This window comes from Cyprinus carpio, chromosome B22, assembly GCF_018340385.1.
Source record: "Cyprinus carpio isolate SPL01 chromosome B22, ASM1834038v1, whole genome shotgun sequence".
In the NCBI taxonomy this organism is placed as follows: domain Eukaryota; kingdom Metazoa; phylum Chordata; class Actinopteri; order Cypriniformes; family Cyprinidae; genus Cyprinus; species Cyprinus carpio.
This window is the reverse complement of record NC_056618.1, coordinates 5375355-5399387: the sequence shown is the minus strand read 5'-3', so window position 1 is coordinate 5399387 and position 24033 is coordinate 5375355. Positions and strand designations below refer to the sequence as shown.

The 24033-nt window shown below is 38.6% G+C and overlaps 1 protein-coding gene and 2 long non-coding RNA genes across 3 annotated transcripts in view; 2 read left to right on the top strand and 1 right to left on the bottom strand.

The window, feature by feature from the left end:
- The window catches only part of LOC109062727 (NACHT, LRR and PYD domains-containing protein 12-like), a 314849-nt gene that overhangs the window by 37522 nt on the left and 253294 nt on the right, over positions 1–24033 (bottom strand).
- Positions 4459–5437, top strand: LOC109092383. Its single transcript, XR_006157878.1, has 4 exons — positions 4459–4495; positions 4588–4676; positions 4863–5211; positions 5327–5437. It is a non-coding gene; the product is annotated as an uncharacterized LOC109092383 (long non-coding RNA).
- Positions 16787–17629, top strand: LOC122141527. The gene is made up of 4 exons (XR_006157879.1): positions 16787–16854; positions 17026–17075; positions 17198–17241; positions 17616–17629. It is a non-coding gene; the product is annotated as an uncharacterized LOC122141527 (long non-coding RNA).

Below are 24033 nucleotides of genomic sequence, written 5' to 3'. Positions count from 1 at the left end.
TTATTTTTATTTTTGATTTGTTTATAGCTAAGCCTATATTATTAATATACTACGGCAATTTTTATTTAGCCATTAGAATTATATATTTGTAATTATTGTTCTGTTCTGATACATTTGTTAATGTAAAGTATTTGTTGTAAAAGTGATGAGAGAGCTAACATCAATATCCTGTTATGGCACATTATAACATTATTAGGCCAGCCGTTATTATTTCTGAATGTAATAAAATGCAACTTATACATGACTTATATATTTTTTTTCCTCTCACAAACTTAATTATATTTTTTTAGCCTGTTTTAAAAAAATAAATAAATACATAAAATAAAATAAAATAACATGCAGCAAACGAAAATAGGCGATTAATCGTTTAAAATTTGTTACTGTGGGGTAATTATAATTATTATATACTTAGGAACAGAGTCTGGGCCTAATCTAGGCTATCCAGGGTTTTTTATTTATTTTTATTTTCATTGCATCTGAAAATGACTTTGTGCAGCACATTCATTTCGCACGCTCAACCTGCCTCGCGCGTTGCTCAGCTGTAGACGATTTAAAAATGTTTGATATAAAGGTTGCTGTCCCATTTTATACAGGAAATTGTTCATTTAAAAAAAAAAAAATCGAATTATATTGTTAATTCTAATTATATGTTAACACAAGTTCATTTAGGCTATTTAACATGCACTGTGACATTTTACACAAACCCTTTTTAACTTATAAACTCCTTGAGATTTAAAGTCAGTTTAATAGTATTGAAGTTCAAGTTTTTTAAAAAAGGTTTTAATTGCTTAAATTATTTCTATGAATTATAATATGTTATCAGGTTTTAACCCCCTTGCTTAAATTATTTCTATGAATTAATAATATGTTATCCATGTTTATTCTTGTAGAAAAATAAGTGTTTATTTCTTTAAGAAAATAAGGGAAAAAATAAGGGACGATCCAAATATTATTCATATTTGTTTTGCTTCACCTATTTATGTAGGTTACAATTATTCTAAAAAAAAAAAAAACAACAAAAAAAAACATGTATTTAAAAGTGCCATCGGCCTGAGTAAATTTGACCATTATAGAATTGTGACTTTAAAGGTTAGTGATTTACGGAGGTGTGAAAATACTGTGAAATTTACAAAATGTTATGGGATTTAAAAGCATAACAACTGAAGGTCTATGAAACGTTTAGCCAATAAAGCCATTTTTTTAAACAATGGCACTTTAAAATTTTTAACGAAAATATTATTTCACCCATATAGCCTGTGAATAAACAAAATGCATTACTTTTCAATAAAAGAACACTGACAGTTTACTTGTGGTGTTTGAACTTTGTACTTCAATATAATGAGCTCCAAGGTTAAGGAATAGCCAACACGGGTTTCTCTCTCTCTCTCTCTCTCTCTCTCGTCTCTCTCTCTCCTCTCTAACTCTAACTCTAACTCTCTAGCTTAACAGCATTACTTACATGAAATACATCATTCCTTCAGGTAGACTGAAATGTTTTTCTGGTCTTGCTAAATGCTGGGCTCATGATCAATAAGTTGTATTCGCTCAAAAAACTGAGTTTAGTTAAATCAACACTTGCGGACTTGAAGCTGAGTGCAGTTAGCGCGAGTCCTGCGCGCTGTGTAGCTCGGAGCATTGCTGATGGAGGACTCCGCTTGGTCTTAAAGCCTTCCTCAAACGCTACGTTCACAAATCAAGATTTTTAGGAGAGAGAAAAGTAGGAGAGAGCAAAACAGTCCAAAGTGCAAAACGTAGAGGGGTTTACAATAATGGCCCTTGAACTGTGTATGACTGTTACGTTTTTTTGCCTATTCTTTTCCTATTGTTTTGCGTCCAAGTCACGTGACTTTCAAGATTCCGACCGTGAGAACAAAAAACATGGAGGACATTTCTCTCATTTTTTAGTGAAAAAAAAAAATCAATATTTTGAGTTAGTTTCTGCATAAAAATAAGTTTTGATTACATTTCTAGCGAGAAATATATGTTTTATTTTCATAATATTCACTCAGTGAATGTACATAATCACTCGCTTGCTCGTTGTTGCGAAGATTTTTTCAGATCTCGCCAGAAATAACGTGAAACTGCAACGTTTTGGTTGCTATGGACGCTGCTATCGCCTAGCATAGCTGTGGCCCCAGATTCCACGGAAAGAAGAAGAAGAAGAAAGAAGAAGAAGAGAAGAAGAAAGAAGAAGAAAAAGAAAAAACGAGGGAAAATAAGCAGGAAAAAGGTAAACAAGGAGGAAAAGGAAGCGTGGAAAAAATAACTTGGCCAAGCTGAAAATGAATCACCTTGACCCCGAAGATGCCATATTCCTGGTTGATGCGTTCCTGGATGAGTGCAAGGTAAATAACATTATCTCATTGGTGGAAAAAGCATACTAATTATATGCTAATTACAAGGTCTAAGACCATAATAGGCTCTGAGGTATAGCAGGGAAGAAGTATCAAGGTGCAAAACTGCAACACTCCAAACAAAGTGCAACTATACAGTACCTGGTTCAATGTCTTTATTCAAATGCAAGCTACAGTGCTGAGCTGAGCTGAGTTCACACATTAGAGCCAGTGAGAGAGTTTAATTCAATATTCTGTCAAAACGTTTAACTTTCTTTTCTATTTTTCAATGTAGAACGGGTTTTTCTAGACAGGGCCACAACCGTTAGACTGAATTTTTTACAATGTAATATTATAACATTGTTTTTATAATGAGATGTTTATAGGTGGTTATAACCTTGGTGGGTGGTGGTTGGCTGCGCATCCGGGTTACCGCCCAGAACGTGACGTCGGTGAAAACCCTCAGGAGGGTCAAAAACAATCCACAAAGCTGTGGTGTTTGGCTTGATGAGGACAAAGATGGTCATCCTCTGCCAAAAAAGATGTAGAGCTGGAGAGAAACGAAAGCGAGATTCAGCTACTGGTTGGTTTTTTTTGTTTTGTTTTTCATCATTAGTTGCATTCATTATTCATTGAGCAAGTTCTAAATTGATATTTATATTTTTGCAGTTTCTTCAGCAAGCGTTAAAAGCGTGTCCTGTGCTCCGTCTACCAGCACAACTGAAGACACTGTGATCATCGAAAATTTTGTTTTTTTTCCCTTAATACTTGTTTCCTTATTTGTTATGTGGTAATTGGCCAGATTTAACATTGCCTTCTTCCCTTTTAATTTTCAGACTCCCTCATTCAAGATGTCCGAGACCTCTTGGGAAGTGGTGCTGAACAACCTTTCCCCTCAGACTGGAGGAGGAACAGGCAAAACTACCTCTCTGGAGAATTGGACAGTAATGAGGCCCTTCATGGTGAACAATATGTTGTCATCTGAGAAGCCCAAGGAGGGGGTTTGCCATCACTGTGGACACAAGGCTGCAGTAGTGATGTGTAGGGACTGTTTACCGCGATCACTCTACTGCACAGCCTGTGACCTTTTCCACACATGAGGCCCTGGTGCTTCATAACAGAGCATCCATGGTGGAGGGGTTCTTCAGACACCTGCCGCCATCCACTTTTGTTCAGCAGCACGAGGGAGGGAAATTCTCCTATCATGAAAAAGGTAGTTTTTAAAGTCTCAGGTTATATAGGCTGTTTTACATTTTACACAAATCCTGGTTTACCCGCCTCCAACAAACATGCTGGATGAAGTTGTGTTTGATAGAAACAACACCCTCTCTGTTGAGTTTTTGGTTTCATTTACTCTAATATGTAAACTAATTCTGCTTTTTAGATTGCATGTTACCAATCGTTCCTCCCTGCTGCGACTGCTCCACTGGGCAAACAAGCTTTTCCAAGGGAAAGCCAGTTATTTTAATTGGAATGAATGGTAACATTTTTTTTTTTATTATTTCTTCATATTGTGTTTTTTGTTTCTTGTGAACAAGAGATAATTGTTTTTGTCTGAAATTTCAGGAAGATACAACCTCTTCCTTCCATCAGTACACTGCTCCTGTGGAAAAACCTTGCCAGTGACCATAAGTGATCTGGTTGAAAGTGGTTACTGGCCAGCCACTGTCAATTTTGAGACCTTGTACTTGGTGGACTTGTTCACCACATATGAGGATCTAAAAATCACTGCCCCAGGGATGTCGAGACAAGCTTTTGTCAGCATGCTCGAGTGTCGTACAAAACTCTTCGGGCGAGTGAGTGGACTCATCATTTAGTTATCTTGTTTGGATCACCTTTTAAATAACAGATTCATTGTTAGGACTTGTTGTTGCAATCCCCAAAAGTTTCAGCACATATTTCTTGACAGAGCCCCTTTCTTCATCATGACCACAGTCTAAAGCCAACCTTCAAAACGTTTTGTTTTTTCACTTTTGCTCTAAGAGTGGTAAGATTTGTGGGGACACAATGCAGAGGGCCTTCCTCGATGGGCCTATGCCAAATTTGAGGTTGACAAGCTGTCTCAGGTCCAGCATTTTCAGTGCCCTGCATGCACACCCTCCATGTTGGCAGTTTGCAGTGGATGGGAACCGCGAATTATATCGTTTCAAAAGCCAACCAGGGTGTGTAACATTCATGTACAATGAAATGCTAGTGAGCCACAAATTACTTTTATACACTAAAATTTAACCCACATCTATATATTTCTTTCAAGGCCTGATGGGTTTTTTTGATGGAGTCTTTTTGGCCAATGATGCTGAGGTGTCCTCCTTTGTTGATTACATCCATGGAACAACTGGACATGTTAGCTAAATTTATATTTCTTCATGTGTAACACCACAATTTAAAATTTGTGTGAATGCTTGCCAGTTTTTTCCCCAAAATTTAAACATTATTTGGTTTCCATCAAATGCCATAATACCATAATTTACAGCTTATTTTGTAAAATGTAACTGTGTAAATGTCTGTATTTGCCCTCATCTGTTTAAGAATCCAGGGAAAGGGAGATGTGGTGCGGGTCAGTGGACTGCAGCACGAGAGTCTGCCAACAAGTCTGGAAGCAAACTAGACGAGGAAGGTGTTGAAGTTGCTGTCTGCCGTCATGGGGTTTTGCTGAAGGGACTGAATATGTTCCGTGGAGAAATATTTGCATACCCATTATATCTCCAGAAACAGCTAGCTTCACAGACCGTCCAGTTTTTTTTGCTCTGATGTGGTCTGCAAATATTGGCCATATCTGCAGAAAGTTGTGGACCACTGTCCAGAGTTGGAGGACTTGCTGAACATGCGCCCATTTCTCTCCATCATGCATGCAAAAGCGCATTCATGGATGTGTGAGGTAATAATGACAATTAGATGTATTACTTACCATTTGCACCACACATTATGATTGTCTGTCCTCTGCCCCTACTTGTTGTTTTCCAAATTATAACATTCATTTAAATGTGTTACAGTTAAAATGGGGGGGGCGCAATCAAGAAGGAGCTGGAACAACAATCGGGGAGGAGGTTGAACAGGTTAACAGCTTCCTCTCTCGAGCAGCCATATGTTCCAAAGTACATGTCAAAAGCCGGTAAGCATTTTTCATGTAAAGGTTGTGTCCAAACTGAGACCAAGTGGTTTGAACACTGATGCTCGGCCTTTGCATTTTAGAGTTCCATGCATAGGTGCTCCCTTAGAAAACAACTGTCTAGTCAGCACTTTTACACTGATCAGGATTCTCATAATAATAATTTAACTTCTGACACGTTAATTAAGTATATGATTATTTCCAGGTTTATGTGACAATATTAGAGAATGATCAATGTAGTATCTGACCTGTGGTCCTCACTGTGAACCTGAATTACTGCACATACATTGTGTGTCAAGTTCGCACAGACATGCTAACAATCCAGGCAAGTGGCTGGAACAAGCGAAAGGCAGAAAACCTTGACCGGACACTGGCCAAAAGATACATCAAGGTACAACTAGGAAAATATGTATAATAACATTTTTGTTTTTAAATTCTCAGCATTTGTTAACAAGGATATTTATTTTGGACAGAATGTACAAAGGATTGCAGAGGCAACAAAGGACCTGGAGAAACTCACAGCTGAGTTATCTCTACAGCAAGACACAGTCCAGCAGTGGGTGTCTGATGTTCAGCAGTGGACCTCAGGTACTTTGAAAAAATTATTTGATGGGATATTTTAAGAATCATAGGCTCAGCTCTTGTACCGGGGATCTGAAAAGAGGCTGATTGTAAAACTGAAATTGGCATTAATCAATTTGTTTGTTGTCATCCAAAGGAGCAACAATCCAAAATGACCTGCAGAGGACCATCGAGGGGCTATATTTGGGCATCAAACAGCGAAAATTTCAGCTGTATCGTCAGTCTGGTGAGAGCAGAAAAGGCCGCTAGTAATGCAGATTTTGTGAAAAAAATGAATTCACTACTGATTTATACATAGTATAAAAATAGCAAAGCCTTTTATTAAAAAAAAAAAAAAAACATCTTTTGAAGTAGGTTTACTACAAGTCAGGGCAGCATACTGAAAAACTGTCAAAATCATAATAAGGTTGAGTGCAATATCCAAATATTTCCAATATTTCTGCATAGTGCAGAGATGTCCTGACCTACCAAAATAGATTCTGAAAAAAATGTCCCAAGTTTTTTCACAATTTTTCAAATGATTATGAAACTTGTGATGCAAAAAATGATCACACAACATCTGTCACAATAATCATAAAACATACACACATATTGTGAAGTCTTATTTTGTATGGTGCTTTTGTGTAGTGATTGTGTGAATGTACACTCATTTTTTGTTTCTCATTGTAGGTGGGAACAAGCGAAGGCATCAACTGAGAAGAAAGATTGCTGTTGAGAAGAAAGCCTTGGAAGTTGCCATCAATGACCACAATGCTACTGTGGGGGGAAGTTGAAAAACTGCCTCCTCCCAATGAACTCCTGGCTGTGGACAACTACTCCTGGCCATGGGAATGTAAGTACTTCCTCTGAAATGCACTGAATACAAATTGTTTGATGCACACATCTTGATGTAAATATGGAATCCGATGTAAAAAAAAAATGTTAAGACACTGGGCAATATGCAAAAAAAAGAATGCAGCAAATTTGTAAATGGATGTGATCGAAACCCCTTTGCGAAGTGATTTGTATCTCATCCTGTCATGGGTTTATTTCTCTATTGTAGTAGTACAGCATGCAAAATATCTTCTGTCCCAATATTTTTATAGGAGGTTGTAAGATAACACTTTGATGTAATGTATTGCAGGTCATGGTGATATGGAGCGGAAAAAAAATGTTTTTGACAAGGTAATGCTGCTGGCTAGACTGAAAGAAGAAGAATTTATTGTGGTTCGCGAAGTCAAGCAGCACATGGAGTACATGAGGAGTGTTGCTGGACTGATTGAAGAGTTTACCTTTCAGCTCACTGAAGACACCAGTGGGAAATGTAAGGACAATACATAGGAAGTCTCTTTCTTCTATTTGCTTCTCTGGTAACCATTGGCTCATTTCTTTATATTTTAATGTCACATTCTCAGGCGTTACAGAGGGCTTAATGGAGAAAGGACGTGAGGGACTACTCTGTGTGCTGAAGAGAAGATTGCGTGAAGTTGAAGCACAACTGGCTAAAGCACGCACAACTTACAAAAGTATTCTTGGACTGCAAACATTGCCCTTAGATGACTTTTCTGAAGAGGAAGACTCAGAGAATACTTCCTCAACTGATGAGGAACTGGGAGAGTAGTTATTAGGGAGATGATGTGTTTACATTGTGTTGAACCCAAACGTCAGTGCTGTAATAACTTGTATGTGAAACCTGAGGTTATTTTACTGCTTGTTGTAAGATTTCTTAGTGTTTAGAGCATGTACTGCAAATTCCTCTGAAACTGTAAAAACCCATTATGTTAGCCCATTAGTCCCCACCCTCTGCCCCAACCCAATCACTGGTGATTCACAACTGTCAAACATGACAAATTACCTTGGTTTTTCACTGGTGATTCACAACTGTCGAAATGTATTGCGCATCCCTACATAGCTTCACTATATTTTGTATATATTGTACCTACTGTAGTTTACATAGCCTATTGTATTGTTACTCTCTCCAACAGTGTGCTATTCCAGCTTATGTTTCCGCGTTAGTATATCAATACTCACTCACTCTCACTCACTCGCTCGCTCACACACACACACTCACTTACACACACATACATACATACACTCACTCTCACACACACACACTCACTCTCTCGTTCACACACGCGCACACACACACACACCCCTACCTATCTAAATATATATAGTCTTTATTTTGTACAGGGCATAGTCTCTTATCTCTAGAAAGCCTACTTTATTCATTTCACCCAGTAAAGTGAACTGTTGTTTCAACTATAGTCATGTCTCTTTTGTTTGATTCATGAATAGTTTTCATTTAAGTCAGTTTACTGTTTTATCCCATTGTGTGAGTTGTTCCTTTCGAGTAAGTCTGTAGTATTAGGCCTATCTTCTAAGGCAGGGGTCATCAACTACACTTGTCCGAGGGGCAAACCATTTCTCGGCAGACACTATCAGGGCCAGACACTCTTGTAAATTAAAATGAACATTGTATCCTATAAGTAATATATTATTAGATATGTATTATTAGATATTATATTAATTATATTATTATATATTATTTAGCCTTTGTCAGTGTTAACTTACTCATATTACCTGTACGATAGCAAGCCACTAGGGCGAAAACGATATTTTAGGCTTCATATTCATGAGGCTGTCAACTGCTCACGTGGGGAAGGTGACTGCCGCTGGACGAAGCGGCCAATCACAGCGAACTGATTGACATCCAGGCTAGGACTGCAGGCGCTTAGGCAGACATAACAGCTGTCAAGCGGAAATGTCAATTCCTTCGCAAACTGTGTGATTGTTAAACTTTCCTAAATTTTTGTTTTGTGTCTCAATCATGTGAGTCTCGAGGTTCCTGTCGGGAAAACAAAAACGGTGGACATTAAGTGGAAAATTAAATATCTCTTGTCTTAATTATATTTGTGTTTTATAACGCAGCACTACAGTAGATTGACATCAAATATGACGGTTTTAATAATCACGCCTTCAGTTATGAAAAATAAATGTATGTGGGTTTTTTACATTTTTGATAGCGGAAGTAGCAACATTGGCCGTGGCCGTTACTATGGAGATTAGGACAGTCCGCTTTGCGTCACGTGAGCAGGGCAGTTGGCGCGCTGGTCTTATGTTTTAGTTAAACTATCGTCATTAAACAAACATTTTTGTCTTCTCTTAGCATAGATCATATACATGCAGTATAATTATTTATTAGACAGTTTGTGATGTTTGATATATTGGGTAGATATATGTTTCACAACCCTAGCACAACCCTAAAACGGAGGAACTACAACTGGGGTGCTGATGTCTACACAAGTACTGAAGAGGGGTCTAGGGAGTTGTAGTTTTTTTTTTAAACCCAGGGTTTTCCTTAAAATTGGAAGTTGTAAATACTTAATTGGTGGCTTTCCAGGGGGTTTAGGGGATGTCAAACACATTTTTGGCATCAGACTTTAAATATTGTCTTGTTCAATGGGGGATTTTTATTTTTTACGCCATAAACCCCCATCCCCCCCCCCACCGCACCCCCTTGGTGACTATGCTGAACTTATAACCCATGTCAACACCTTTCTATTACAGTTGGTCTCATGTATGTAACCCTTTTTGTCCCATAATTATAAGCCTTCAAATATGCCCTGTGGTTAAGGTTCAAAGGTCAATATCTCAAAGCAGGAATAATATTGAACCTTCAGATTGATATATGTTACTCTCCAGGTCAAGACCTTTCCAGTGATGTATTTGGTTAAGCTCTATGACAAAGTTTAATTTTTTTTTCACATTTTGGACATGTGCCCTAACAGGCTTTGGTTCAGAGAGCACTTTGAGGGCTTCAAGTGTGTGTGTGTGTGTGTGTGTGTGTGTGTGTGTGTGTGTGTCTGTTTGTGTGTGTGTGTGTGTGTGTGCAGGGGCATCGGACTGGGGGTAAAACCAGTGCTGATTACCAGGGCCCCAAAGGAAGAGAGGGCCCTTGAAAAGTCTGGAATATATTTTATTTTACCTGGATATTTTCAGGGGGGCCCATCAGGACTGCCTATGCATAGGGCCCGGGATCTTGTGCAACGCCCCTGTGTGTGTGTGTGTGTGTGTGTGTGTGTGTGTGTGTGTGTGTGTGTGTGTGTGTGTGTGTGTGTGTGTGTGTGTGTGTGTTTATGGTGTGTGTGTGTGTGTGTGTGTGTGTGTTTTTGTGTTTGTGTTTTTGTGTGTTTTTGTGAATGGTTGAAATCAGTCATTCAAATCATTTATATCTGCCACAGCAAATAGGCTACACAATGCATCTAATGTTATAGTTAGATTTAAGTAGACAAAAAAGTGTTTGCAGTGCTTTATTGGATGGCATGGTTAACTAGTATATAACTCTCTCACACTTACACACACAATCTCTCTCTCACACACGCACGCACGCACGCACGCACACACACACACACACACACTTAAGGATATGTGCTTTACGGGGGACTCTCCATAGGCGTAATGGTTTTTCTAATGTACAAACTGTATCTATCCCCCTACACTAAGCCTTCCCCTAAACCTACCAATCACAGAAAACTTTTCACATTTTTTTTTTCAAAAAACACCATTTTAGTATGATTTTTTTTAAGCCGTATGGTTATGAGGACACAGATGTCCTCATAAACCATGTTTTCGTTGTAATACCCATGTCATTATGCACATTTGTGTCCTCATAAACCATATAAAAAAAAACACACAGACTAACAGCAGGCCCTGACAGGAGGGGGACAGAGTAAAGGTACACAGGACCTACAATTTCCACACTTTTATCAGCCCCGGGTCTTTTATTAGTCCAGTGGACCTGAACATCCTGTGTGTAATATAAATGTGGTGTACAGTGTGTGGTCATTGAAAATGTGTTCAGATATATTTTCTATTGTAAATATTGTATTTATTTGCAAGTCGCTTTGGACAAAAGCTTCTGCTAAATGATTAAATAAATATATATTCTTCACAGAAAATGAGCCAAGGCCAAAGTGTCTGAGTTTGAACAAATAATTAATCGTATCATTTTTCTTTGATAAAAAATGAAAACGGGTCCAACAGACCCGAACACCATACAAGGATTAAATGTAACTGTCACAAAAGTGGCATCATGTTTTTACGTGTGGGCAACGTAGCTGCGAGAGGTCATTGATTGACACGTGGGTTGCCCTATCACAGAGGCACAGAGGTCAGCAGATTGACAAGTGAGTGAGGGGGTGGTCCGCTCTCTCCGCCACCCACCCACCATTCATACTGTACATCCTCAAAGGTAGGTAATGAATACACGTAGTGATATCAACATATGCTAACGGAACCTGAATAATAAAGTTAGTTAGCGCTGTCTACGCCATCATTCGTTAATTATTTATCACCATGAATTTATAGGGATGTGTCCAATGACATAGGGGTTTATCCAGCATTATATTAGCCACCGCATTTAACGTTAGCTGCATTTGGCGGCAATGTGCTAATCGAGGTCAGAATCTATGGTCAGAATGATAAATTGAAAACTTTATTGATTCCAAATTCACGTCACTGCAGCAGAAATCAACTTGGAGGTATATGAAACAATCGAGTACGGGTAATTATGGCATTGTTGATGTGTTGGGGATTTTATTTATTGAATATAAGTCATATATCGATATTTTTTCCGTGGCCGGATAATTTCATACGTCTTTTATTAATGGCCCGCGGTAAATAGCACTCCCCCACCACTCACTCATACTACAAATCCCACAATGCACTGCAATAGCTGACACACAGGTCATTAAAACGACTCAAGGGGAGAAATGTATAGTCATTTAAACGCAAAATAAACTACATCGATATTAACGATATCTCGTGCTGTATCGCGTTTGAAAATATGAAACACACATGAAGTGTTGATGTCTGACACTAGCCTACTGATAATGCTGAAATAGTCCAAATTACAAACATTTGTAATGTTACACTTAAATAAGGCAGTTCCTTTGTCTCTTTGGTTATTAAATGTTGATTGTTTTATATTCTAGTTTTAAGATGCCACGAGGGTCAACAATAACAACCTATGTGGGCTGTGGGCTATTGGTGTGGCCACCAAGACCTGCAAATATTGCCAGTCAGTACAGCCAAGAAAGCAAAGACTGGCAAAAAAACGTAAGAAATTTGAGGACAGAAAGGAGACGTGGTTAAAAAACCAAAACAAAAACCAAACCACCTCTCATGTTATTGATGAGGCATCTGTCTTGGTATGTATTTAACGTCAGTAGCCCACAATGTTTAAGACATTTATAATTGCTTATATTTCTGTATATATATGTATATTTTATATTATATTATATTATTTATATTATATTATATATATATCTTTATTTCAGGTCTCTTTATTTTCAGGTCGAAAAGTTATGGCCATAGTCTTCATTGGAAAGAAAACAAAGAAGCAGAAAACCTGGTCCGCACAAGTCCTCCAGCCAAAAATGGCAGCTGTCAGACCATTCTGAAAAATGCCTTGACAGGATGAAGGCCCTCTATGAACTGTTAATTAATGGTAAGTGTGTGCGATTATTTAAAATCTTACTCCACAGTCAACATAAAAATAAATGTGACAGCAGTTACAGTTGGGGATTTTCTTGGTACCGCTGTCACAGGGCAAACCACAGTGGGCCAAAAAATAGCTATTCATCTGTTGCTTCATCAAATTTGGTCTTTGCTTTTATCCAATAGGTGTTTCTTTTAGAGCTGCGACAATTATTGATATTTGAGATTATTAATCAATTATTCAATTAATCACCAACAATTTTGATAATTGTTTAATAAAAACATTCTCTGCTTTCAGAGTCTTACATATGAAATATATATATATTATATATATATATATATATATATATATATATAAAATCTTTGGCTTTGGGAAACACTGGTCAGCCTTTTTTTTTTCTGATGGTTTATGGACCAAACAACTAATCGATTCATTGAAAAAAAAAATAGCCGACAGATTATGAAAATAACCGTTGTTTGCAGACATAGTTTCTTTTACTAGTCAGTGAGCCACATAGCTCACTGATTGTCTGCCATACATAGCAAAAGAGTCAACAGCAAGAGGCATTGCTCAATTCAACTTCAAAAAACTATAAACACATATCTCCACTTCACATGAGATAATGAGATCCTACAATTTGCACCAGAGTACAAAATCAGCCTCGCCTCAGTTCTACAGAGAGCATAGAGTCCATAGGGCAGCATTTTTATAGACAGAAGAATACAAAAGACAAATGTACTGGACGTTTCCTTATGGAGCACAGTCCCTGCTAGAAAAAAAGGGGACATTTGTTCTTATTACAGGAGGTGAATAATTTCCTCTTTTTGTACCATTTAGGTTGTACTAACCAGCAGCCCGCCACCGGTCCTCCTCCATCACTTCCATCACCAGTCCTCCTCCCATCCAGTCCACCACCAGTCCTCCTCCCATCCAGTCCATCACCAGTCCTCCTCCCATCCAGTCCATCACCAGTCTCCTCCCATCCAGTCCATCCACTTCATCACCAGTCCTCCTCCCATCCAGTCCATCACCAGTCCTCCTCCCATCCAGTCCACCACCAGTCCTCCTCCCATCCAGTCCATCACCAGTCCTCCTCCCATCCAGTCCATCACTTCCATCACCAGTCCTCCTCCCATCCAGTCCCCCACCCGTCCTCCTCCCATCCAGTCCATCACCAGTCCTCCTCCCATCCAGTTCCATCACTTCCATCACCAGTCCTCCTCCCATCCAGTCCACCACCAGTCCTCCTCCCATCCAGTCCATCACCAGTCCCTCCTCCCATCCAGTCCATCACTTCCATCACCAGTCCTCCTCCCATCCAGTCCACCACCAGTCCTCCTCCCATCCAGTCCATCACCAGTCCTCCTCCCATCCAGTCCCATCACTTCCATCACCAGTCCTCCTCCCATCCAGTCCACCACCAGTCCTCCTCCCATCCAGTCCATCACCAGTCCTCCTCCCATCCAGTCCATCACTTTCCATCACCAGTCCTCCTCCCATCCAGTCCACCACCAGTCCTCCTCCCATCCAGTCCATCACCAGGTCCTCCTCCCATCCAGTCCACCACCAGTCCTCCTCCCATCCAGTCCATCACTTCCATCACCAGTCCTCCTCCCATCCAGTCCACCACCAGTCCTCCTCCCATCCAGTCTATCACCAGTCCTCCTCCCATCCAGCCCATCACCAGTCCTCCTCCCATCCAGCCCATCACCAGTCCTCCTCCCATCCAGTCCACCACCAGTCCTCCTCCCATCCAGTCCATCACTTCCATCACCAGTCCGCCTCCCATCCAGTCCACCACCAGTCCTCCTCCCATCCAGTCCATCACCAGTCCTCCTCCCATCCAGTCCATCACCAGTCCTCCTCCCATCCAGTCCACCATCCAACTCACCACCAGTCCATCACCAGTCCTCCTCCCATCCAGTCCACCATCCAACTCACCACCAGTCCTCCCATCCTACCCATCACAGAACCACCTCAGCAGAAACGCAGTAAGTTCTGCTGATATTTTCAAATAGCATATAAATCATGATTCAATTGCTAGTTGTCTTTTTTTTTTCATATGTTGTTTAATCACGGTATACATGATAACCATGTTAAACATTTAATCTGTCTCTCCTTCTTAAACTAAAATAAAATACTCTAAATAAGGAAATGTATTTAAATTTGAAAAAAAAAATACAAAGTGACTGATTAGTGTGAGGTGACTTCTGAGGTGTTATACCAGTAACTACTGTAATATGTAGGTCTGGATAACTTGCCTTTCAAATATTACTAAAGGGAAATATAACATTTTTAAAATTTCTGACAGGATGATTGACAGATGCTGAAGCAAAAACAAACTTTAGGCAAGTGAATTACTGAGGTGGTATCGGCCACAATGTGCCACTAGGACATCTTCAATCTATATAGGAACTAATGATGATGGAGAGCACTGTTGCACATCCAAAGTTGCTGTAGGTGTTTGGTGCCTCATTTTTAGCTGTATAAATTCACTTCAGTCTACTGTGTATATGGACAAGCTCAGTATGTGCACACACACACACATCAAAACATCTGGTTTTCTGTTAAGTAAGGGATAATGTATAGCGAGGCAGTTGTTATAGCGAATACAACCCACGACAGGCTGATCGGGACTTGAATCAGCCTGAAGGGGTTGTATTTGCTATAAACAACCGCCTCGCTATACATTATCCCGCTTAATTACATGGATACCTACCAAATAAATCAATAATTTTACACAAAATATTGATTTAAAAAGGAGTTTATTGATTTTAAAATGATTGTATTGCTTCCGTTAAAGAACACGGTGTCCATGGGCAACGCTCTGTTTTTCATGGCAAAGGTGTGTTTATACTTAGCAGTGGTCTGTTATCAAGAAATAACAGACCCCATTCTACATTAGAATTTAACTAAGCCATGTAATAATAAATGATAATCAACTCAAAATATGGTGTAACTTAGCAAGCTTTCATATTCTGTGGGGAGCGTGGATTCCTGTCATCGTAATCAGTTTCTTATTTCTCAGTTTGTTTATATGTGTTTATACACTTATAAATTAGGCCCCTGATGATCATAAAAACCCCTATTCCAGTGAAGTTCCTATGTTCAATGAATATACAATGAAGACAAGATATTTAATGTTCAAACTGAAAAGCTTTATTGTTTGTTTGCAAAGATTCACTCAATTTTGAATGTCATGGGGCATGGGTATGCCATGGACACTAACACACACGCCCCCATGGCTTTTGAACTTAGCGTTGATAAACAATGCTGGGTGGTCCTTTTCCTCTTTATCCCGAGGAACATGGGGGCATGTCCATGATTTCCAAAAACTATTTCAAATGTGGACAGCACTCGTAGCACTTGTAGTAGCGACAAACTATTTTAACTGACAATTTGTTTTCCAAGGTGTTCCTGAGCCCCCACGTTAATATCCTTTACAGTAGTGATTCCCACCATCACATAGCATCCCCAGAAGGCTCAGTCATTCACAACCAAGGATGACTTGCTTATGAATGAATTCCGGGGATGCCCCTTTTATGCCTAATCATGACACTCACGTGTTTCCAATGAACCTGTTCACCTGTGGAATGTTCCAAACATTCCCAGTCTTGATCCTGTCCCAGGTTTTTAGGAGTATGTTGCAGGCCTCAAATTCAAAATGAGTTAATATTAGCTAAAAAACAATAAAGTTTTTCAGCTTGTCTTTGTAGAGTATTCAATTTAATATAGGTTGAAAATGATTTGCAAATCGTTGTATTATGTTTTTATTTTCGTTTTACAGTTGACCCAGCTTCCATTGAAATTGGGGTTTGTAAAATCCATTGAATCAGATTGACAAAATCTTCATACTTAGTAAAAATCATTCTGTGAGACACTGTGCTCTGGGAATCACATTATCCAGTCTGGAAGACAACATCTCCCATCAATATTGAGGTTATAGGATAAAGGTAATATGTGTAGGAGGAACTACATTCATTGTTTTTCCCCTCATCTTCCAGGCTTTTCCTTCAATTGGTCACCTGTGTGTACATCTTGTAGTCTATAACCCTTGGTAGAGCGAAGAAGTGACCATACAGCATATGGTTAAACAATTTCCATGCATTTCAATGAGTGCCCTGCAAAAGATTACAATCTATATCTTTCCAATTGTAATGTGATATTATATATTTGTTATTGGAATAAAGGTATTTAGACCAGTATTCATTGTAATAACAGCTCTTCACAAATACATTTCCTTAATCTCAACAGATATGTCTGCAAACAATAAAAAAGAAGCAGAAGAATTCTGCAGCCTCAGACATGTCTACAAGGAAGAAACTGAGGGGGAAAAAAATCACCCAAAGGTTATTAAGCTTTCCTAGATTTACATTTCAAATCAGACTTCAAATACAGTGATTCTTTTGCCTTAGCCAGATATACGTAAGTCATAAATATATCATGTGTTGCCTGTCAAAATCATTTTTTAATTCATTGATGAAGATGTATGAGGTCAAACTCTTTTTTTGCTCTTTTAGAATGTAACCATGGGATCCTAGAAGGGGAACCTTACTACCCAGTGAAGAGGGTGATCCGCTGCAAAATGCAGAAGGTTAGCTTTACAATAATTAAAAGTCTTAGATGTACTCAGTGGAATTGCAGCACCCCAACTGGAAACCCCTTAACCCCCTAACTTTGATGTTTTTTCAGGGGATCCAAATGAAGTTGGTGGAATGGGAGCCCTGTTCACTCTGGTATGTACAATTTATCATAGTTTTGATTGGAATAGCCTAATTCTTAGCACTTCAAAACTTAAAGTAATAGCCTTGGCTTGTATTTTGTGGGCGGCTGTGGCTCAGTGTGTCGAAGTGTCCTTGGGCACACTTCGAGAGTTTCACATCTAATGCTGGCTATTTCACATGCAAGCATGTCAGCCAATTAAATAATCCATGCCATGGGACCTTTAAGGCAGATAAACCTGACTGCCATAATTGAGAGACATATGTTGGACATAAGAACCAATTTATTCTGAGCAAAAGGGGAGGTCATAACCTTGTCATGTTTGTTTTGAATTTAATTCATGGCTGATGTAAAGACCTAAATTAATAACAATCTCTTTTTATTACAGTGGGAAAACTTGGCGCCACAGTGGGTGACGGAGGAGAACACCACAAATTAAGGAAATGTTCAATCCCATTGTTTTGTTCCATAAGCTATGTGTATGTTGTTTACAGTATATTAAAAAAAAATTCAAAAGCCTGAAAGACTCCCACTTTGTAGCAAACCAGAGAACACATGCTGTGTTTACAAAAGCTTGACAGATCATCTCTCTCCTTCACACATATGATAGATAGATAGATAGATAGATAGAATAGATAGATAGATATTGCATACTTCAAATAATATAAATACAATTAATTCCCCTCCATGCAGAAAAAAAACTTGATAATACACCAGAAATAAGTGCTTTTATTACCCACTGATCTATAATATAGATCAGTGGTTATTACTAAGACCAGACACGTGGTGGCAGCACTGAATATGTCCATAAGAAACGTCATCACATCAGTGGAAACACTGCCTGGATATTAAAAAAAATAAATAAAAGTAACTAAATAACTGGATAACTAAAAGTACTTCTTCTTCTTTTTCGTAAACTCGTCACTTTGTCAACATTAGTTTCTTCTCCCGCTGCCACGGATTAATGTGTGTATTGTGTGTGTGTGTGTGTGTGTGTGTGTGTGTGTGTGTGTGTGTGCGTGCGTGCGTGGAGAGTGATTGATTAATGTGTTGATCAGCAAATCAACCTCAGACGCAACGCATATAGTGGGCAGGGGTTTGATCCGTCAGACGGAGCGAAATCGCGAGGAAGAGTATGTGGAATCTGGGGCCACAGCTATGGCTATGCTAGGGCGATAACAGCGTCCATAGCAACCAAAACGTTGCAGTTTTACGTTATTCTGGCGAGATCTGAAAAATCTTCGCAACAACGAGCAAGCGAGTGATTATGTACATTCACTGAGTGAATATTATGAAAATAAAATATATATTTTTCGCTAGAAATTGTAATCAAAACTTATTTTTATGCAGAAACTAACTCAAAATATTGATTTTTTCACTTAAAATGAGAGAAATGTCCGCCATGTTTTTTTTGTTCTCACGGTCGGAATCTTGAAAGGTCACGTGACTTGGACGCAAAACAATAGGAAAAGAATAGGCAAAAAAAAACGTAACAGTCATACAATTCAAGGGCCATTATTGTAACCCCTCTACGTTTTGCACTTTGGACCAACGTAGTCAGGGTACGTTTTTATATGAGACTGGGTTGCAGAATAGTAGTAATTTTACGTAATAGTGATTAATTATCAATTGATAATTTGTTATTATTATGGTCTTGTGAAAACAATAATATGGGCTGCGGGAAAATAATGAATAAAAAGAGTAGGGCTGCTGTGAGTGCAGGCATGTTTTTAACCCAGTAACATGAAAACACACCGTTCCACACAGACAAAAAACAGACCGAGTTCAGTTCAGCTGGAGGGGGTTGGGGGGTAGTAGTTCTGTATAGCTTGTGGGGGTCAAGATAAAGGTGTGAATCTCTTGTTCTTTCATATGGACAGTGTCTTATGAGGGTATCAAACTTGCAGAACAGGTTTAGATAGGACTTGTCATTTTGGTTTTAGGGGCAACTTTGAAGAAAGGTTTTGATCCACTTCAAATGTTGACTAATGTATAGCGCAATATAGTTTTATTAGTTATTATAACTTCAGAGGAAGTTGCCTTAACTCAAAAAAATAAATAAATAAATTCGCAAACTGTTGCGTTAATTGTATTTTGTTTCGTCTATACAATATTTTTTTTAGACTATGCAATATAAATTCTCACAGAATGTAGCCTTATAACCAATATATTGAACCATCTCTTTATGTTTTTTTTCTAAATCCCAAACAGAGTCCAGACATCAGTATGATCCGTCTATGATGTTTTATAGGCGTTTTTTAAATTTGGGAATACACATGCGTTACAGACATGACAAAAAAACATTTTGGAGTTTTTTGGAGACATTATTAATATTATTATTATTTTTTTTTTTTATTTTTTTTTTTTTATTTTTGTAGCCTATTTACAATGCCCAAAACAGGAGCAACAATATCTGCAGAGAAGGGTAAGGCCATTCTCAAAAAAAAAAAAAATCAATTTTATTTCAATTTTCGTTTTTTTGTGTTTCAGAGAGAAAAATCAGTGTTAAGGTATCTCTCCATTACAGACCGTTCTGAAAGAAGAATTTATGCAAACGCGTATAAAATGCTTTAAAAAACTTTAACAGAGATGTCTAGAGGCTATTTAATAGGTCTGCCTCCCATGTAAGATTTTTCTAGTTACTAGTCGTTCATTTGTCATTATTCAACTAATCGCATGGTTTATATTTAAATTTACATCTATAATCCATAATGAGCCTTAATATATTCCACGCTCAAGCACATGCATTAAGTTTGCCCCCAAAGCACAGGCAGAAGTAGCCTAATAATTGTAAAAAAATGAGACATTTTAATTATTTATTAATAAAACAAATGTTTTCTTGTCGGCTGCAAGATTACATAATTACATAATGCTTTCATTCTGAATTGATTCGTTTAAAAGACATTTCAAGCTTTCTGTAGATATATTTATCATGTATGTGAGACACCACAATTTTAAGTTAATTCATTATCAGGAAAAAATTCAAGTGATCTAGAGGGCGCCTCCCTGTCCTGCATGTGCATTAATAATTTTTGCACAAACACTTAAATATGAATAATTGTTCACATTTTGCATATGCATTACAACGTAAATTATTTTTTACATGCAATTATCCAAAATAAAACGAAAAAAGATTTGTAATGAAGATAAAAACAAATAAGAATAAATGCTGCGCGTGCACTCAGCATCACTCGCGCCGCACAAATCTTGCACGCAGACATTTTACACACCTGCATTTAAATGCGGCTGAAATTTTTTTTTTTTTTTTTTTTTTTTACTTAAATTCTATGTAAGCAAGTAACGGCGGCTCCCTTTAAAAATCACTGAAGTTGTCTATTAATGAAGCTCTTTTTTACATCATTTGCACTTTGGTGATTTATAATGAGAGAACTTGAGTTTAATCGTGAGGAGTTTTTATTAATCCGTCCATTCTTTAGAATTTTTCAATGATTTAGCTAAATCGTGCAGGTTTAATTTATTCGTTTCTAGATTTAATTAGGTCTAAATAATTGGAGCGAAATTATACAGTGCCTCACGTTTTACTAAAATAAAGGAAATAATTTATAAAACACGAAACAATTTCTTAATCAGTGTACAGACAAATATATTTTCAAAATAGCGGTCAAAAGCTGCAAATGCACTTTGCAGACGCCGCGGCGGCAGTACGAGCGGCGGTAGAAGCAACGTTTTGGATGGGCCACCTACTGTACCTGGATTCAAAGGGAAAAAAAACTCTCCCCTCTCTCTTCTCTCTCTTTTTCTTCAAGTGTGTAATTGAGCTATACGATCAGCATGCGTTTAAAGGTACCAAGTGTGTGATCACAGGGAACTGTCCGTCATTGGACCACTGCAGTATAACAGAGGTTCGCTCCTGTAAGGTGATCCGAGGCGTCTGGAAGCTCTGGAAGGGTCGTGGCTACAATGGAGATGATTACCTACTGAAGGAGGGAGAGTATCCCAATCTTAAGGCATTGAGCGATTGCAAATCCACTGCTTCTGCTCCTGCTCCAGCTCCCGTTCCTGATCCTGCTTGGTCTCTTGTATGTCTGCCATTTATGATCCACCTCTATGAAAAGGTGAATTTTGAAGGCCCAATCTTTGAGACAACAGTTGACCACCGTTCATTGGATTGCTGTGGTATAAATGAGGTCCACTCCTGTAAAGGTGCTCAGTGGTGTCTGGGATCTCTATGGGGGTCCTGACTATGCTGAACCCCGTTACCAACTACAGAAGGGGGAGTATCCCAATCCTGGGTCGTGGTGTGCCAGTGACCCCACTGCTCCTGCTCTCTCTGTTAAATGTGTGACAGAGTAAATTCTATAACTCCATCCATCCATTTCCCTCATTCATCTTTAAAGTAGGACTGTTTAGTTTAAATCCATTAATTTGATGTTTAATTATAATTTCTAAAACAAAAATAGTCTAATAACCCCTTAAGTGATTCACTCTGCTCTCACAATTATGTTATATCTTTTACTTTATTTTAATTGTTTTTCTCTGCAACTGGCAATATACACAATGAATTGGGAATATCATGCAATTAATTTCATTTAGCAGATGCTTTTATCCAAAGCGTCTAGAAAAGGAGTAATGCCAGGATTGAATGATTACAATTGATTGACAGCTATTGAAGCCACATGTGCCTAAATGAGATTATTTTTGTGAATAAAGTGTGTGGCAGATACTGCTAACAAAGAGCAGTGCAATGAAAAAGTCAGTGATGAGAAAGTAAAATCATGAAGGTAAATTAGTTTAAAGAAACAGCTATTAAACTATAGTGGGGGGAAGATTTTTACCTTGATTTTAGTTCTTCACAAATACAGTAGACTGATATTTGGGGCTAATAGCTGATTTATGTTGGTGTTTGAGCAGCTTTCTATATGCATGTTGTTATTATTATTATTATTATTCACAATGTGGTGCTGGATGTTGGGTGAACAGGCACTAGTTAACAGAAGATAATGGTGAAGGGTTGTGTTATATTAGGACAGGTTTGTTCGGTGATGGATAAATATAGGTAACTGATGGACCATTTATTTTTTGGTAATATACTGTGTGTGTGTAGAGTAGAGATCTGGGTGCAGTTCTTGTGAGATATTTTGGGGAGTTGCTCATTTTTAGAGATTGAATTTGATATGGAAGTCTTTTTCTACATCTAATCTTTCATCTTTTAGGATGCAGGAGTTCAGTTATATCTTTCTTGTGTGATTAATGGGAAAAACAGGTTATAAGGGGGAAAATGTTATGCATTTCAGCTTGTTATTGTCAAAAGCTGACAAAAATAAACTATTGCATCAACAACAATGGTGGAGCAAGTATTTATTTCTTGTCTAATAAATGTTTGTTTTATTTTGAGTATTACTTCCTCTGGTTCATATATGTGTTTGTGATTAATGTATCACTAATTAATCTGTTTTTATACACTAATTAGAGTGATTCTAAAGCCTAATAAAACCAGCTGGACAGATTTGAACAAACAATCAAAAATAAGAGAAAAATGAGAACCAAAATGTGCTGAATATATTTTATTGTTTTTAATGCACACAGCTGTCATCTTTTTACAATATTGCAGCATTTCGATGAAACATGAAAATAAAAAATGCTCAATATAACAGCACGGTGTTTTCGTGTTTTTTGTCTTGTGAGTCGCAGGGGTTTTTGTATGGTCGTCATCACGTGCTACCTGTCTTTAAGCGCGCATACAGTCGTGAGTTTCTGCTGGATGTCGGCAGAGCCGCATTTTTAGAGTTAAACTCCGCGCACGCAGAACAGCTGCGATATCTCAGACTGCTCTGGAGGCCTACATCATCACCGACCCCCACTGCTGCATCTCGCCCACAGCGGAGGCGTGAGAGGAAGCAGAAGAGGGGTAAGCGCGGAGGTATCCCGGGCTAGGCTAACGGCTAACCCACACACAAGCCATCTATCCCCACCATCGTACTGGCTAACCTAACGTACGCTCTTTGGACAAATAAACTGGACTTCATCGATTACTACGTTCAACTCAAAGGGACTGTAAGAGACTGTTTGTGTTTTTGTTTTCACGGAAACATGGCTCAGCGACAGACAGCGTTCCCGGACTGCGACATTCAGCTCGACCAGCTGACGTGCTATCGAGCAGACAGAGCTCTCGTCGCGGGAGGAGGAAAAACCCTCCCCCTGGTGGAGTTTATGATTATTAAAGTGCTGGCCGTTCTATCTGCAGAGGGAATATACTGCCATACTGCTCGTTTCGGTCTACATTCCCCAGTTGAACCGAACACAACCACAGCAACAGGAACGATGCACTAATCATGAACTGTACCAGCACATCAGTGAGCACCAGACAGCACACCCCGATGCTTTTCTCATCATAGCTGGGAATTTCAAACCATGCTGACTTAAAGAGTGTGTTTCCAAAAAAATACACCAAACACATTAACTTTCCAACAAGAGGTAATACATTTACATTTACATTTAAATCATTTAGCAGATGCTTTTTATCCAAAGTGACTTACAAATGAGAAACAGTAGAAACACAATCAGAAACAACAAATGTAATAACATTTTAGACTTCTTTGTTTACACCACACAGAGAGGAGTTTACAAAGCCCTCCCCCTCCCCCACCTTGGTGCCTCAGACCAGATCACTGTCATGCTAATGCCTGCATACAGACCGCTCGTTAAAGTCGCACAAACCAGTTCAGAAACAGATTCAAGTGTGGCCAGAAGGGGTCGTCTGACGCTCTTCAAGACTGCTTTGATACAAACTGACTGGAATATGTTTAAGCAGGCTGCCACTTACAATGACTCCACTGACCTCCAGG